The sequence below is a fragment of the Mesoplodon mirus genome (genome assembly GCF_964341445.2).
Source record: "Mesoplodon mirus genome assembly, contig: HAP1_SCAFFOLD_775, whole genome shotgun sequence".
NCBI classification, from domain to species: Eukaryota; Metazoa; Chordata; class Mammalia; order Artiodactyla; family Ziphiidae; genus Mesoplodon; species Mesoplodon mirus.
Window position 1 is genome coordinate 199,433 of NW_028295257.1, and position 16,442 is coordinate 215,874.

The 16,442-nt window shown below is 37.8% G+C and overlaps 1 protein-coding gene across 1 annotated transcript in view; it reads left to right on the top strand.

The window, feature by feature from the left end:
* The window catches only part of LOC309797597 (uncharacterized protein), a gene marked incomplete at its 5' end in the record, with an annotated part of 71,199 nt that overhangs the window by 18,868 nt on the left and 35,889 nt on the right, over positions 1–16,442 (top strand). The gene's annotated exons all lie outside the window — the stretch shown is intronic.

Consider the following 16,442-nt stretch of genomic DNA (forward strand, 5'->3'; position numbering starts at 1 on the left):
AGTTTTGAAGACTGGAGCACCAGAAGATTGGGGCTTCGAGGGCACACATGCTTCGTCCCTCATCCTTTTCTTAAGGGTTTGGTGGAGTGACCCTTTGGCTTCTGGTATAATGTCCAAATTTCATCATGACACCCAGCCAGGGGGTGGCATGGTGTGGTCCTCCCGCTGCAGCCACGGCCAGGACACTTGCACCGAGGAATGTTGCTCCTCCACCTTTTAGATGAGGCTTCCCTGGACATCTTCCTTTTGGTCTTCCTTTTGTTAGAAGGGGCTGCAGGGGTTAGGGAGGGGACACTTTGTTGAACGTGCCTTCTGGTCGGCCCTGCACTAGTGGTGGCCTGCCCCCACCTTGATTTGTATGTTCGAAACACGGAAGAACAGCCCGTGAGCCCCCCACAGGACCTTCCTTGATGCCCAAGTCCATCTGAGTCCACCTTTTCGGGGCACTGTGGCCAGCCACTGGAAATGCCCCAGTCTGTCTGAAGAAAGGGACGCTTCCTAAAGAAATAGCTTCTCTAGAATCCCACCAGGCCGGACACAACTGGGAGATCCCTGCCTCTCCTCCAGCTTCATCGTTGAGCTCTAACTCCGCGCCGTGTGTCTGCGGCGTGGGGCTCTTGATGAACAGACGGTGTTCTCTTCTGTATAGGGGCCGACGGGGATGCTGGTGGACAAAAGCCTGTGTTAGGACAAAGAAATGCAGAGGGATAGCCTGGCTGGCTTTGGGATTCATAACATATCTTTGGGCTCATAACATATCTAACAAGATATAGCAATCTTTTTTGATTTTTTTGAAGTTTAAACAAATAGTGTACTCTGCATGAATTTTGTCTTTGAAATGAATCATTCTACTGTGGGATTTATGATGCTATAGAACTAGTTTACGAAGAAAGTGTAGTAGGCTTCACATATCTCCATATCTTATATTGATGGCATTTAAATTCTAATACCAAACTGTTATTGTTTCATAAACTAGGAGAAAATTGCGCTGATAACAAGCAGGAGAAGCTGGCAGAACCAATAGATTTTCTACTCTTTCTTTCTATTGTTTGTAAGCCTAGTTACCCTAGTTGACCAGTTAATGACAACACATAATGAAATTTTCCTGGCTGCTAATTAATTAGCTCTAATTTCACTAGTTTTGTTACTGGTAACGCTTCCACTAATTCTATGTGTGAATGTCTTCTTACCCTACTCATCCTATTTTCCTCTCTGAGCTTCCTCATATGTAGAGAACCCATTTAATTGACTTAAGAGTCAGAAGAGACTTACAATCAGAGAAAAAGCAAAAAAGAATGACTATAATGCCAACTAGTATAACTATTAATTAGAACTTATGTTTTGAGGATTTTCAGACAGAAGAGGGGTAGAAATGATAATAGTTTAGTTTTAGGAAGGCTGTAGTACACAAATAGAACCCCAAATCACACCACAGATAATTTTCCAGGAATTTAATATATCTGATATACACTCAATTTGTGCCCATGAATGGTGAGCAACTGAAAGTAAAGGAGAATCACATAGTTACATTTCCGGACAAATCAGGTTATCAGAATGATGCAATAATGACAGTTTACCTCAGTCACTTCTTAGGCTTTCTTATTTACTATGCTAAATGTTAAATGAGATTCCTGAGTAAAAGCATTACAATGACTTCAGCATTGTGGGACATGAAACACAGTGAGAACTCAGAGCAGGGAAGGAAATAAGTCAGGTAAGCAGGAAAAAGAATTGAAAGAGCTGAAAGATGTATTACTTGGCTGTCAGGTGTTAGGAGAGTTTATTTGTGCTTTTTCTTAATCTTCATAACGCTCTTGTCAGAATGGTAGTAACATACCCATGTTTTTAGATGAGCGACCTTTAACTGTAGGTTGCACTTGATTGTCTGCCAGGTTTTCAAGTCTGTGATGGGGACAGTAATGTCAGAAATTTCAATCCCAGTCAAATCAAGAGCTGGTAGAAACACCATTAAGGAAGTGCATAGTTTTGACCCAAATTTAACCACATTAAAATGTTGTCCTTTCTTCTCCAGGATGATAGTCTGTATTTCAAGAAGAATTCTAATTCTTGCCCCATAACAATTTCTCTGAGTTCTTTGTGCCAACTAAAGCCTTTGATTGATTTTCGTATTAGCAAAGCCCTGGAATTCTATGCAAAATGCTATGAATAGTTATCTACCTATCTAATTATATTTAGCAAAAGGATGCAGAGCCGTTATCAGATTCTCAAAACTCAATCAGATTATCTAAGAGTTTACATTAAATGAGGTAATGAATGCCCTTTCTGGATCCAAACATTATAATATTTTTAATCCTTACCGTGGTCCCTGAAATGTCTATTATCTCTAATTATCGGTAAGGGAACTGAGGCGTCGTAAAGTCTTAAGTAAGTGAGAGGTCTGGAATTCAAATCCAGGTCAGTTTCAGTCTTGAACACCACTAATTCTATAGCCTACACTGCATTCTATACTCTTACTGTAGATAATCAATATATGTTCATTTATTTCCTCTACCCCAGTTGGGGACAAAGAACATGGGTGTGTGAAAGAAAGTACAGATCAGTTTTAATGTAAATGATATAATAATAATGCTAGTCAGCAGTTATGGAATATTGATATTGTGCTAGGAGTTGAGCATTAAGTACTTTACAGGCATTCTTTTATTTAAAATCTCATATATATAATACCTACCTTAGGAAGTAGGTAATATAAATGTGCCAAGGTGATTGAAATAACGTGGTCATGTACAGGCAATGAAACTGGGAAAGAGTTTTCTGGGCTGATGGTTGAATTTTGGCCAAGACATTAAGGGGAGAAGGGATGAGCACTGGTGGGGAGACTGAAAACTTATTCATCGTAGGGAGAAAGCACTGGTGAAAGCATTGTGCTGCTTGCTTAAGAACTGTTACCCTCATAACCCCAAAACTGAGGTTTTGCTGAAAGCTGAAGGCAGATTTCTTGCAGTGTGAAAAAGAATTTACTGATATCTCTTCATCTCTTCACGTTTGAACACGACTGTTTTGCAGATTGGTTGAAATGACTCAAGTTCTCTTTCAGATCTGGACTAAATGTCTGTATCACAGCATTAGGGCCCGTGGAGCAGCATTTGCAAGCCCATACTCCCCTCCCCCCTTTTTAGTGTCTTGCGCTCCGGAAAAGCAGACAACAGCAACAGCAACATCTTATTTCCTTTTATCTATAGTTATTATTCATCTTGTCAGGAAACCCATTTGATATATTTATGCCAAAATATAAATGAGATTTCTCCAGTTTTATTGAGATTGAATTGATATATAATATTGTATCTGTCCAAGGTGTACAATGTGATGATTGATATATATATATAGTGTGAAATGACGACCACGATAAGTTTAGTTAACCTTAATTCACATAATTACAAATTTTATTTTTGTGATGAGAACTTTCAAGATCTACTCTCTTAGCAACTTTCGAACATAAAATACGGTATTGTTAACTGCAGTGACCAAGCTGTACATGACATCACCGTTACTCACTTATCTTATAACTAGAAGTTTTTACCTTTTGATCATCTTCACTCATTTTCCTCACCTCCAACCCCCAGCTCTGGCAACCATCATTCCATCCTTTCTATCATGAGTTCAGTATTTTAGATTTCACATATGAGATCCTAAAGTATTTATCTTTCTCTGTCTGACATTTCATGTAGCTTAATGCCCCCCAAATCCACCCATGTGGTCACAAGTAGCCAGATTTCCTTCTTTATCATGGCTGAATAATAGTAGGTTGTATGCACCCCATTTTCTTCATCCATTTATCCACAAAAAAACAGTGAGGTTGTTTCCATGTCTTGGCTACTGTATTGGGTTGGCCAGAAAGTTCACACAGTTAATGAATACACTGTTCAATAAAACTTGGTGAAAATGAAAAATGTGTCTTTTATTTTTACTTAAAATAAATCTTTGATAAAGCCAGCTAGGCATCCCTTTGAGTAATGACTTATATCACACTGAAATATTTTAAACATATGAACAGTAATAGCTTAAATGACAAATGTTACTAATATTGACACAATTGATCAAGGAGAATATGTTAGAATATGTTAAAATGCAGATGGACAGTGAAAGAACAAATATAACTTTTAACTAAATATTGTCTTGATATTTAGACCATTGGTTAAGAACATGATAACAGGTTTCATCCATTTCAAGAAAGCAGAATATTTGCAGATCACTTAACATTTACTAGGTATGTTAGTCTGGAAGGATATATTTCATTTACATGTGTCATTTAATTTAACCACATCCCTCTGTAATAGATAGTGTTATCCCTATTTGCAGATAGGAAACAGGCTCAGAAAGATTAAGAATGTTACCTAATTCTAGTAAGTAGCCAAACCTAAACTGATCTAATTCCGGGGCAAAGCTCCTTCTGACACATCAGTGTGGGTCTTTATCTCTTTGAGAATTGTTGAACATTAAAAACCTTCTTCCAGGTAAATGCATAAAGAAACAACATGAGCAATGATATAACAATACAAGTCTCACTAAATAATTAGTGTGTTTGGCCTTGCTTTTGCTGATAGATCTTTTGCAAAATTGCTTTTCTCTGAGATAGTGGACTTCAAATATTTTCTTTGAAGACTTTCCTAAATTATACCTATCAGAAAGCTACTTTTCTTTAAGGCTAAAGAAAAATGAAAGCTTACTTAACTACACTTAGGTGCCACGGTCATACTATGGACTCTATACCTGCCAGGATTCACGCTAAGATAGGGTGGCTCCGCAAACTGTCCATAGTACTGTGATTTCTTTCTGATACTTTGAAGTAGAAATAATTTAATAACTATTCACAAAAGAGAGAAACACTGTTTCTTGGTCCTCAGTATCATACTGCTGTAGGCTAATTCTTTCTCTCTTCTGTTGCCCCTTAGTATAGAGAGTGTGTTTTGGGGACCCTCCTTCACGATCTTCTCCATTCCAAGAGCATCTTACATAAATCCAGGACTTCTCAAGCAGCCAGTTTTGCCAGATGGTCTTAGGGTTGGTTGGACCCATATATGTATAATCCTGAACTTCTCAAGTAAGGTCCTTATAGAGCATAATGGCTAAGAGAATTGGTGCTGATACCAGACCTGAGTCCAAATACTGCCTATGCCCCTAACTAGCTGTGTAACCTTGGAGAAATAACTTAAGCCCCTTAAAGGGATTAGATTTCTCACCCGGAAAATGGTATAATAAATGCATCTACCCCATATGGTTAGTGTGTAAATTAATGTAACTTGAGATAGTGCATGTTAAGCATTAGCACAGTGCCTGTCTCTTGTTAGTCATACCTGCTTTTATTATTAATTATTCTCTTTATATTCCCAGTTTCAGCTAGGTGCCTAACATATAATAGTTGTTCAGCAAATATTTACTGGATTGAACTAGCTCTGAAATTTAAGCATTGGGTCAACAGCAAAGTAGTCACCCCACCATCATTTCTCCCACAGAAAGGGAGAATAGATGGAAGCCAGCCATCATACTTTCTTTTCTTATTCTAAACTTCCCATCCAGCCCCAGCAATAAAATAATCTTCCTGAACCCCAACAATTTCGAGAATTTTTCAAATCACACTATTTGAAAATAGTTGGGTTTCCCTAATCTAATATGTCCCCAGACCCCAAGGTCACCAAGCTTATATTAATGAAGTCTAGTTAAGATAAATGATTACAGTTAGTAAACCAACTGCTTATGAGCTCATTGGGCTTTTTAAAATTTACTATCTGCACTTCATAGAGACACAAGTAGCTTGCTTTTGTAGGACACTCCACAGTCAAAGTAGTCTTTTAAAAAGCACAAATCAGATGCTATTATCGCACTGCTTCTAATCTCTAAAGGCTGTCTATTGTAAAGAGATGAAAATTTCAACTACTTAGCCAGGTTCACAGGGACCATGTGCTCTGGTCACTTACTACATGTTTCCCTGACCTTCATGGGGTTCGAGGCACAGTTGTCTTTTTCAGTCCCTCAGATGCAACAAGCTCTAGTTCTTGCTCTCCCAGCTTTAGATTGGCTAATCCTTCTACCCAGACCAATTTCCCTCTGATCACTAAGGTCTCGGTTCAAACGCCACCACTACTATCTTGACCAAAGAGACCTGCCTCCTCACTGCCTCTCCATCCCACTGTCCAGTCGTATTTCTGTCGCTGTACAAAATGTATTTACATGTTGACTCTGTCTTCCTCCACCACTGGACACTTGCTTAAGAGCAAGGACTTTGTAATTTTTTGCTCACCACTGAATCTTCCAAGGCTTGCAGCAGACACTGGCACATAGAAGGTGTGTAGGAAACGTGCGTCTAATAAATTAATAAATATGTGAATGGAAGAAAACTGTAAAACACTAACACAAGAATATTCTTCTTTCAAAAGAATAATGAAAAATAATTTCATTCAATAAGAGTCAATCTTAGTTACTGATACATGACTTAGTAGTTCCCATTCAATTAAAAATGTTCCATTTTTTTCCTGATACTTCACAAGTCATTAATTAAATGTTGCTCGCTTTTAAGGCCAATCTGTGAGACATTATTTAACTTGTCTACTCTAAAGTTCCGGCATTAACTCAGGCGGGGCTTCACCAAGTACTGATCATGTGACCTTGGCCTCTCATTGCCTCAGTTTTCTCATTTGTAACGTGGGTATAATAATAGGCTTATTTCATAGGCTTATGAGGAGGAAAACCTCATATATATATATGTGTGTGTGTGTATATATGTATTTAAACAGTGTCTTAGAATAGTGTCTGGCACATGGTAAGCTTTATAGAGTATTGACTGCTGCTCCTAGTACTGTTATTATGAGAACTAACTGTTGAGAATAATCCTTCATATACTGGTTTATTCCACTGAAGATAAAGGAAACTAATAGAATATTAGAAATCAGATTAAATACAGAAAGCCAGTAAAATATACCAAGACAGAAGATGATGAGAGTGTAAAAGCATAGAAGAAAAAAAACGGTTTTAGTTTTTCTTATTCTTTTTCTTTTTTAAAGAAGGAAAGAGCCTAGAATTAGGACAAAAACTATTCATTGGCTATACTGACATGGAGGTCGCTGGTGACCGTCATAAGTAAAATTTCAGGAGAGTGGGCAAAGAGCTTACGGTGAGAGAAGTCAGATGGATGTAAATTATAGAGTAAATGGGACGTGAGGACAGGGAAACAATATATGAAGATAACAATTTTGAAAAGTTCAGACAGGAATTGGCTAAAGAAGATATGCAGGGATTAGGGGAGGAGGGAGGCTTTCATGTTACACGTATAGTTTTTAACATTTTAAGTTGGAGTTACTAGTCTAGAATGAGGTTGAATTTTGGCAAGAATCATTCGTAAGGAGTAGCTGGGTTGTAGAAAACGCAGTGCTGTGAAGTACTTGAGAAGATGAGGGAAAACGAAATGCTGTCTGTAGTGCACATGGCCTTTTAACTTTCACTCCTGTAGTAAAAGGGAATACAAAGAGCAACGCAAATGCTAATGAATTAATGGATTTGGCAGTGGACTATTTACTGACTTCTGAGTTCTTAATGAGCTATGAAGCACCTCACCAGCTCAGAGTGAAGGAAGTAGAGAGGATGGAGGGACATTTGAGGAGGGCAGGTAAAGCTTCTCAAAAAATAGTCCTTAAGGAGAATTAGAAAGAACGTACTGTAAGTCACAGCAATATTTCCAGTCTTGAAAATCCATTTGAAGCTGGTGATTATTAATTTATTGGAATACCAATTTGCCCTGCCACATGATTTTTCTCCAGCTACCTGGATATAAGTTACACAGAGTCAGAAAAGAGTGAGAGATAACAATCGAGGGAAAATACAATTAGTATTTTTTTTTACCTTTTTCCACTTCCCCGCTCCAACTCTGGGGAGCCTTCACAGACATGACTGCCCTCCCAGCCTCCAGCAGCACTCTGTTATCAAAGAATTCAAAGAAATGGAACATAGGTTTCCAACTTACTAATTTAGCAAAATCAAAAATTATATATAATGTCTTCTGTTGGCAAAGATTTTTGCAATATAATTTGGTTCCATCTTTAGACAAGTAATTTGGCAATGTCTAGCAAGATAAAAATGTTAATAGGTTTTTACACATTAATTCTAATTCTGGAAGCTTATGGCAACAAATAATTTATAATCCCCAAAATTATTATATAAAGATGCTCATTGTCATGTCATTTGTAATAACAAAAAATTGGAAACACCTTTAATTGTTAACAATAGGAAAATAGTTAAGGAAATTATATCCACTTAGTAGAAAGCTACACAGTTACTATATTATAATTACAGGATGATGGAGCAAAATAGAATAATGCTTAATAAAGAAAGAATGAAGAAAGCTGACCTAAAATTGTGTCTTCCTTATGACAGTAATTATGTAAACATATAAATATTTATTAAAACTTAAAACCAAAATAAGGTTTTAAAAGCTCTGTACCAGTAATGGGGATTTTATGTTTGTTTCAAAATATTTTTTAACATAACTCTTATAATTTTGTTTTTTCTACTCCTTTTCTTAAGAATTTCTGATTATTACCTCATTTTTCATTTCATAGTTTCAAATAAAGTCAGCAATTTTATCATCAGGGGAGATTAGACTCATTTGACAGTTCATAATTCCAAGTTATTTTGTATAAAAAGACCATATACACTTGTAGGTACTTTCAAAAAATAAGATTTTTAGAATTTTTTTTTTTTTTTTGCTTAGTCTTTCCTAGTATGGAGATTAAGCAAACTACCTAAAATTGCCAGCCATTCTTTTTTCGTTTTTCTCATTTTATTCACAGAAATGATAACAAATGAGTCTGCAGTTGCCTCTGCCAATTTCTTAAATCCTCTATTATCCACATTATAAAATCATACTAATATGAATGATTCCAGTATTTTCAGAGCTCTTTAGTTATTATACTTTAGCATTCTGTATGAAGTATCTTATGTAAGTGTAAAATTTAGACTCAACTTCTGGAAGCTTTTGATTTCTTGGTTCAAAAGTGAGAGATCCTTAGTTCAGCCATATGATTAACAATTACTTGTATAGTAGGAATCTCCTAAATTATTGTTTTATGGATACCTGGCAGTTTTCTTGCCATTTCTCAGAAGTTCTCTATTAAACACATTCTCTCTCTCTCTCTCTCTCTCTCTCTCGCTCGCTCGCTCGCTCGCTCTCTCTCTCTCTCTCATACACACACACACACACATACATTGTGATTAAAAGCACAGACTTTGGCATTATGAAGTCTAAGGTTCAATTTCCAGTTCTGTAGTTTCTGGGCCACCTCACTTTAGGCAAGTAACCTAATATCTCTTAACCTTGTTATTTTCATCTGTAAAATGGAGATTACAATTATATCAGACAATCCTCAAAACATCCGTAATGATTTTAGAGTTTCCGAGTCAGGTACAAGCAGGCACTCAGTAAATGGATAGTGCTTTTATTACTTTATTATTATTTAGGTCTTGATTTTCCTTGAGTCTGTGAGTCCCCATAATGAAATGTAATTTCCAGTAGATTGAGTAAAACCTGTGTTCACCAAAAATTGTAACTGAGTTCATTACTTTCTGTGAAACCCAGATTAGTTTTCTGCCTTTTTTTCTGTGCTGTATGTAGGTGTTCAATAGATTTATTTAATAAATGAGTGAATGCATGCGTGCGTAGATGAATTTTTAAATGTTTCTTTTTGAGAAGGTAGAACAGATGTGACACAGTTGAACAGATAAGAAAATAGTCCATGGAAAAAATAGCAAAGTCACGTATGTGCCCAGGGCCAGCCTAAGGAGAGCTACTTTTTTTTTTTAAGGGGAAATGTGTTGAATAGCTTATTTTAATTATTTTTAAAAGTTAAGTACAGGGACTTCCCTGGCGGTCCAGTGGTTAAGACTTCGCCTTCCAATGCAGTGGGTGTGGGTTCAATCTCTAGTCGGGGAGCTATGGTCCCACATGCCTCACAGCCAAAAAACCAAAACAAAACAGAAGCAGTATTGTAACAAATTCAACAAAGACTTTAAAAAGTGGTCCACATCAAAGAAAAAAGTTAAGTACAAAAATTTGCTGATGATTAACATATTTAGCACCAATAAAATAATGTGAGATTAGCTGTACTAAAACAGAATGTTGAGCTACATTCACATTAAGTGACATTATATAGTCTAAATTTGTGGAAAACTTCTGAAATGGCTGATAAAAAGGAAGATGGTGAGTGATCTTTGAGCAGAAAAAGACAGAAAGAGAAATGGCCTTTTCTACATCCTATTGTGCCTCTAAGTAAAATGCTTGGTAATCTAGCTACGAAGCTATATGTCATTTGGCTTTAGGCACCTACTGTGATTTACCTTGTGAAGATCAGATTTTGCCATGGATAGGATCTGTAAATGTATCACACATTCCAGTACCATTGGCAACCACAGCTACCAAAAACTCCAATTTAAATTGATGAACCTAATATCAGATGATAGTATCATTTCCTTGTGGGTGTTTTGGGAAAAGGTGGGTAGGAAATGTATAAGAGTGAATACTTTATTAACTGAAAAAACAATTCATCATTTTGAAAACATAAAATACATTAAAGTTGTTATAGCATCAGGCATTAATATTTCACTGTACTTTAGTCATTGCCTACAATCAACATTTTCTGCCCTTTGAAAGAGAATCATGCTTGTGGTATGCATTAATCATATAAAAGATTAAACACTGAAAAGAAATTCAGCCTTTAAAGACAACTTGCTTTGATTTATTCAGTGGGTTCTTCCAAAAAGTTAATACCAAGAATTATTGCTTGTTGAATTGGAGTTACAAATTCTTTCAGAGTTACTTAGTATTTTCTGTAATATCAGTATCAAGGAAGGTAAAGCAAATTTACATATTTATTAGGAAATACAGGCACATAATCATAAAACAAGAAAACACAGCCGTTTTTATAGACTTTACTTTTTAGAAGTGTTTTAATTTTACAGAAAAATTGAGAAGATAGTGTAAAGTGTTTCCATATACACTAGACCCATTTCCCTCTATGATGATCCACTTACATTAGTATGTTACGTTGTTACAATCAATTAACAAATATTGATACATTATCATTTACTATAGCCCATACATTAGTCCAGTTCCTTAGTTTTTACCTAATGTCCTTTTTCTATTCCAGGATTTCATCCAAAGCATCACATTACATTTAGTTGCCGTGTTTCCTTAGGCTCCTCTTGGGTTTGATAGCTTCTCAGATTTTCCTTGGATGACCTTGACAATTTTGAGTACTTAGGTTTTTGTAGGATGCCTACTACTAGAATTTGTTTGATGCATTTTTCATGATAATATTGGGATTATGTGTTTTGGGGAGGAAGACCACAGAGTAGAAGGGTTATTTTGTCAGATCACATCAAGTGTACAAAGTATCAATATGCATTATGAATGCTGAGGTGGACCTTGATCACCAGACTGAGGTAGTGTTTTTCAGGTTTCTCCATAGTAAGATTACTGTTTTCCCTTTTTCATACTGTACTTTTTTGGAAGGAAGTCAATATGCTCAGCCCACAACTAAGGAATAGGGAGTTATGCTTAAGATGGAGTACTACATAAACTATTTGGAATTCCTTTGCACTGGAGATTTATCTATTCTCCTGCGTTTATGTATCCAATTATTTATTTATATCAGAAGAACTCATGGATTTTTATTTTATACTTTGGGTTATAATCGAATTCTACTTTAGTTACTTTGTTCCTCAAATTGCTCTAGTCCTGACCCTTGTGAACTCTTTTCAGTTGGCTCCTGTGCCACTCTGAGGTATCCCCATCCTATATATTTGTTTGGAACTTCCTTGCTTTCTGACACTATAAGATGGTCTTGCATATAAATCTTGTATATTTACTGCCCCAGTCCTAGAATCAGCTATTTCTTCAAGGATAACTAGGTCTTTTTAGTGGAGAACGGTATTAGACAGCAGGATCTGGGTGTGGGGTGCGCTAATTGCTGCTCAGATGTCATTGCTTCTAGATCTTCTCAGCTGACAGAGCAAAGAGATAATATGTGTGTACATTACCCATGTATATGCACATATCTGTAAGTATCTCTCTACATGACCATGTGTATTAAGGTAATATGAAGCAATATTAAGCTAAACATGAATGTATATTGATGTTTCCAACTTTAATCTGTTACCACATAGATCATCATAGCCTCATCTCTTGCTTATCTTTAAATTTCAACTCCAGCAAAACACTTGGCTTTTAGAAGTATGAAAATCAAATTGTAGCAACTTTGGGAAGCCACATCATCTAGCAAAATAATTCTTAAAGTGCAAGGTGTATATCATCAAATTTTAATTTACAGTCAGCAGTACTTTTTAACATCAAAAGGCCTCCAGACCTCTGCTTCCAAGAAGATGAAGTAGCCCATTTCTCCCAGGTTCTCCCACTTAAAACTAAAACCCTGAACATAACAACAAACAAACATAGGAAGACGCTGAAAGGTGGAAATGAGAAGGCAGACTTAACTAAGGACTTTGGGACTTGAGGAATGACATGGTGATGAGTCCCCTGTATTTCCTGTTGCTTCCCATACATCCTGGAGAGGGTATTACAGGACCCCCAATCAATAACCACCAACAGAACAACAGACAAAAAAGCTTCAAAAAAACCCCTACAAAACCCTGTTCCCCCTAGCCAAAGTATGAGGAAAGGGGTTGCTAAAGACAGAAGACCATTTGGGCAATAATATACACACCACTCGAGCCAAGTGCCAGTGGAATATACACACTACTCGAGCCAAGTGCCAGTGGAATATTGCACCCATCCCCTATGTCCTGTTGTTTCAGTTGGGCCAAGGTAGGATTTGATCTTCCACACCACCCCACTCCTGCCCTCCAGAAGAGCCAGCGCTCTGATTCCCCACCAGGGTTGTTTCAGTGTGGTCCAGTGGTGAGCTGAGCCTCCAACCCTTTCCATGAGCAAACAGACTTTAAAAGGTGGTGCCTGACAGGCTAGTTAACACTGGGCTGCCCTCACACAGTCGTGGGGTCCACTGGTGGGACTTAGCCTCCATCTCTCCCTGACATCAATAAGAATAGGGTGTTACAGATTGGAGGGAGTAGGCACCCCACTAACCCCCAACACATGATGTCAGTGAGACCCACTGGGGTGCTGAATCCCCATAACCATCCTGAGGCAGTAAGACAGAACGAGACGGCACAAGCAGGGCTAGTTGGCACTTCTCTTCCTCTTACCCTGGTGTCAGTGGGGCCAGCAGGTAGCTGACCCTCTACCCACACCCGGCATCAACAAGAAGGAATGAAGCGGGAGGAAGGACAGCAAACAGTTCACTTCTCCCCTCCCCTGGTGTCAAGAAATCTACTGTGGAGATGAACTTCCACTCCTACTAAAAGGCAACACAATGATATTAATGTTCCCACTTTTGGGGGGAAGGTGTCAGAAGGGCCATAGGCTAGCTGAACTTCTACTTGATCTGTCTGCAGTGAGACAATATAAGTGCCCACTTTTGCTGGGGTATTGTCAGTAGGGCCCAATGGAAATTTGTACGTCACTCCCCAGTCCTCATACTACGCCTCAAATAGGATGACTTCCTTCTAAAAAGTAATAACAAAATTAAATGGGATACAGAGTCATATAATAACTCACAATGTTTAGAATACAATTGAAAAATACTCATGACACCAAGAACCAGGAAATCACAGAATAAATGAGAAAAGACAATAAACATACACCAACACTGAGATAAAACATCTATTGATATGATCAGACAAGGATTTTAAATAAGCTGTCACTTAAATGCTTCAGTTAGCAATTATGCGTTCCTTGACAGAAATGGGAAAAATAGAAAATGTAAACAAAAAACTAGAAGTTATAACAATAAAAACAAATGAGAACAGTAGAACTGAAAAATACAACAATGAAAAGTCTTTGCTCAAGAGTAGAGTGGAGATTACAAAGCATAGAATCATGAACTTAGAAGAGATCAGTACAATGTACCATATGTACAGAGAAAAATAGACTGAGGGGTAAAGATGGGAGAAAGAACAGGATCTCAAGAACGTGTAAACAGTAACAAAAGCACTAACATTAATATCATCAAAGTTCCAGAATGAAAAAAGAGAGCAAGTAGGACTGACAAAGTATTCAAAGAAATCATGACTAAAAAGTTCCCAGTTTTTTAGAAGACATAAACACAAATTCAAGAATCTGAACAAACCCAAAGAGGAAAAACGCAAAGATATCCTTGCCAAGACGCATCATAATTAAACTTCTGAAAAGTAGAGACAAAAAAAATCTCGCAAGTGGACAGGCAAAAACAATGCATCACTTATTGAGAAACACCAATTCCAATGACAGCATATTTCTTGTCTAAAACTCTGGAGTCAGAAGCATTGACATAACATTTTTCAAGTGCTAACAGAAAAGAACACTCAGCCACAAATTCACACTTTTATCTCCACTTTCTTGTTTGACTTACATTAATGGACTACTAACTCATCTTTCTATATCCGGGACTGCCGTCACCCTTCTCCAAAAATCTAGTCACAGTATTTCCAGAGTGATCGTTCTGAAAATGAAACAAATGTTTCTTATAAAAATACCTGATTGTGTTATGAAACTTGTCTCTCTTCTAAGTTACCAGTTAAAATCCTTCAGTGGATTCCCATCTTTCTTGGAGTAAAATCTCACATCCAAACTCTCTTTGTCCTTTTGGGCTGCTGTAAGATTATATTGCAGGTTGGGTGGCTCATAAACAACAGGCATTTTTTTCTCACAGTTCTGGAGGCTGCAAGTGCAAGAATAGGGTGCCAGTATGGTCAGATGAGGGCCCTCTTTTGAGTTCCAGACTTCTCATTGCAACCTCACATGGCAGAAGAGCTTCAGGAGCTCTGCGAGTCTCTTTTGTAAGAGCACTAATACCGTAATCATTTCCCAAAGGCCCCTCCTACTAATACTATCACCTCCGGAAATTAAGATTTCAACGTATAAATTTGGAGGGGAACACAAAGACTAGACCATAGCACTTACTATACATACATGGACCATTCAAGGTCTGGCTTCTAGCACCCTCTCCATTGTCTTCTTTTCTTACACTGCAGTGAACATTTCTTTCTTTTTTTTTTTTTTTTTGCGGTACGCAGGCCTCTCCCTGTTGTGGCCTCTCCCGTTGCGGAGCACAGGCTCCGGATGTGCAGGCTCAGCAGCCATGGCTCACAGGCCCAGCCGCTCTGTGGCATGTGGGATCTTCCCAGACCGGGGCACGAACCCGTGTCCCCTGCATCGGCAGGCGGACCCTCAACCACTGCACCACCAGGGAAGCCCCAGTGAGCATTTCTTATACTGATTATGAATGGAACTCCTTTCTGGACTGATCCTTAACCATTCATTTTCTGGCAAACATGAATTTATCTTCTCTTTTCCTCAAAAATTCACCCTTCCTTCATGTTACATATCCATTTCAATTGCCTTCTACAGGAAGCCCTACTGATATCCCCCATATACTACTCTCCACAGCATGCATTAAGGTCTTACCGTGTCTTCCTATAGCATTCTGTAATAATTTTTACGGTAACTATGGATTTTCTTGTTTGAGTGTCACAATACATTGAATTCTAGGTGGCACGATAATGATTTTAGTAACAATAACACTGGTGCCTAGTTTAACCCATGGCATACTTTAGGTGTTCAATAAATGTTTATTGAATGAGGGAATGAATGAATGAATGAATGGTCAATTTGAAATCTTAATCATGTTACTTTTCAAAAATCTGTTAAAAGATACCCACAGTTTTCCAGAAGATTAGGGACTTAGGATCTTCAACTTGATTTAATAGAAGAATTTTTACTCATACATCATGTTTAAATACCGCAAAGTAAAACCATTAACCCAGGAATTTAAGGTTATCCATTTGGACTTGCAAGCCAATAATTAATATATTCTGCCCCAACTGTATTAGATGGTTTCATTGATCCACTCATATCTCCCCAGCACTCATCATTCCAGTATATGCTGATAGAATCATGCTACCACCTGCAATTATCCACCTTAGGGCAGGCCAGAAGTGTACAGGACTTAATGTATCTGGGTGTAGCTTTCAACCAAGGACAGAGGGGACTGGAAGATAAATACTTCAAGTTTCTCACCGATTCTTGGGATAACTCTGAGACATGTTCTGTAGAGTTTCACAGAACTCCCCTGAAGTACTGGCAGCAGTTCCCTACAGGAGTAATTTATTCAGCAATGCACCTCTTTTGGCTTCCTTCCATGCCTCCATTCTCAATTCCCACTCCACTTCTGAGTTTTCTGGAAGCACCTCCCAGATGAACAGTTTGCATTCAAATTATTGCCTCAGGTTCTGCTTCTAGGGGAATTCAATTTATAGCCTCCTACCAATCCGGTGCTCCTTACAGAGCCATCACTGGTACAAGTACCAAGGCATGGCACATTTGT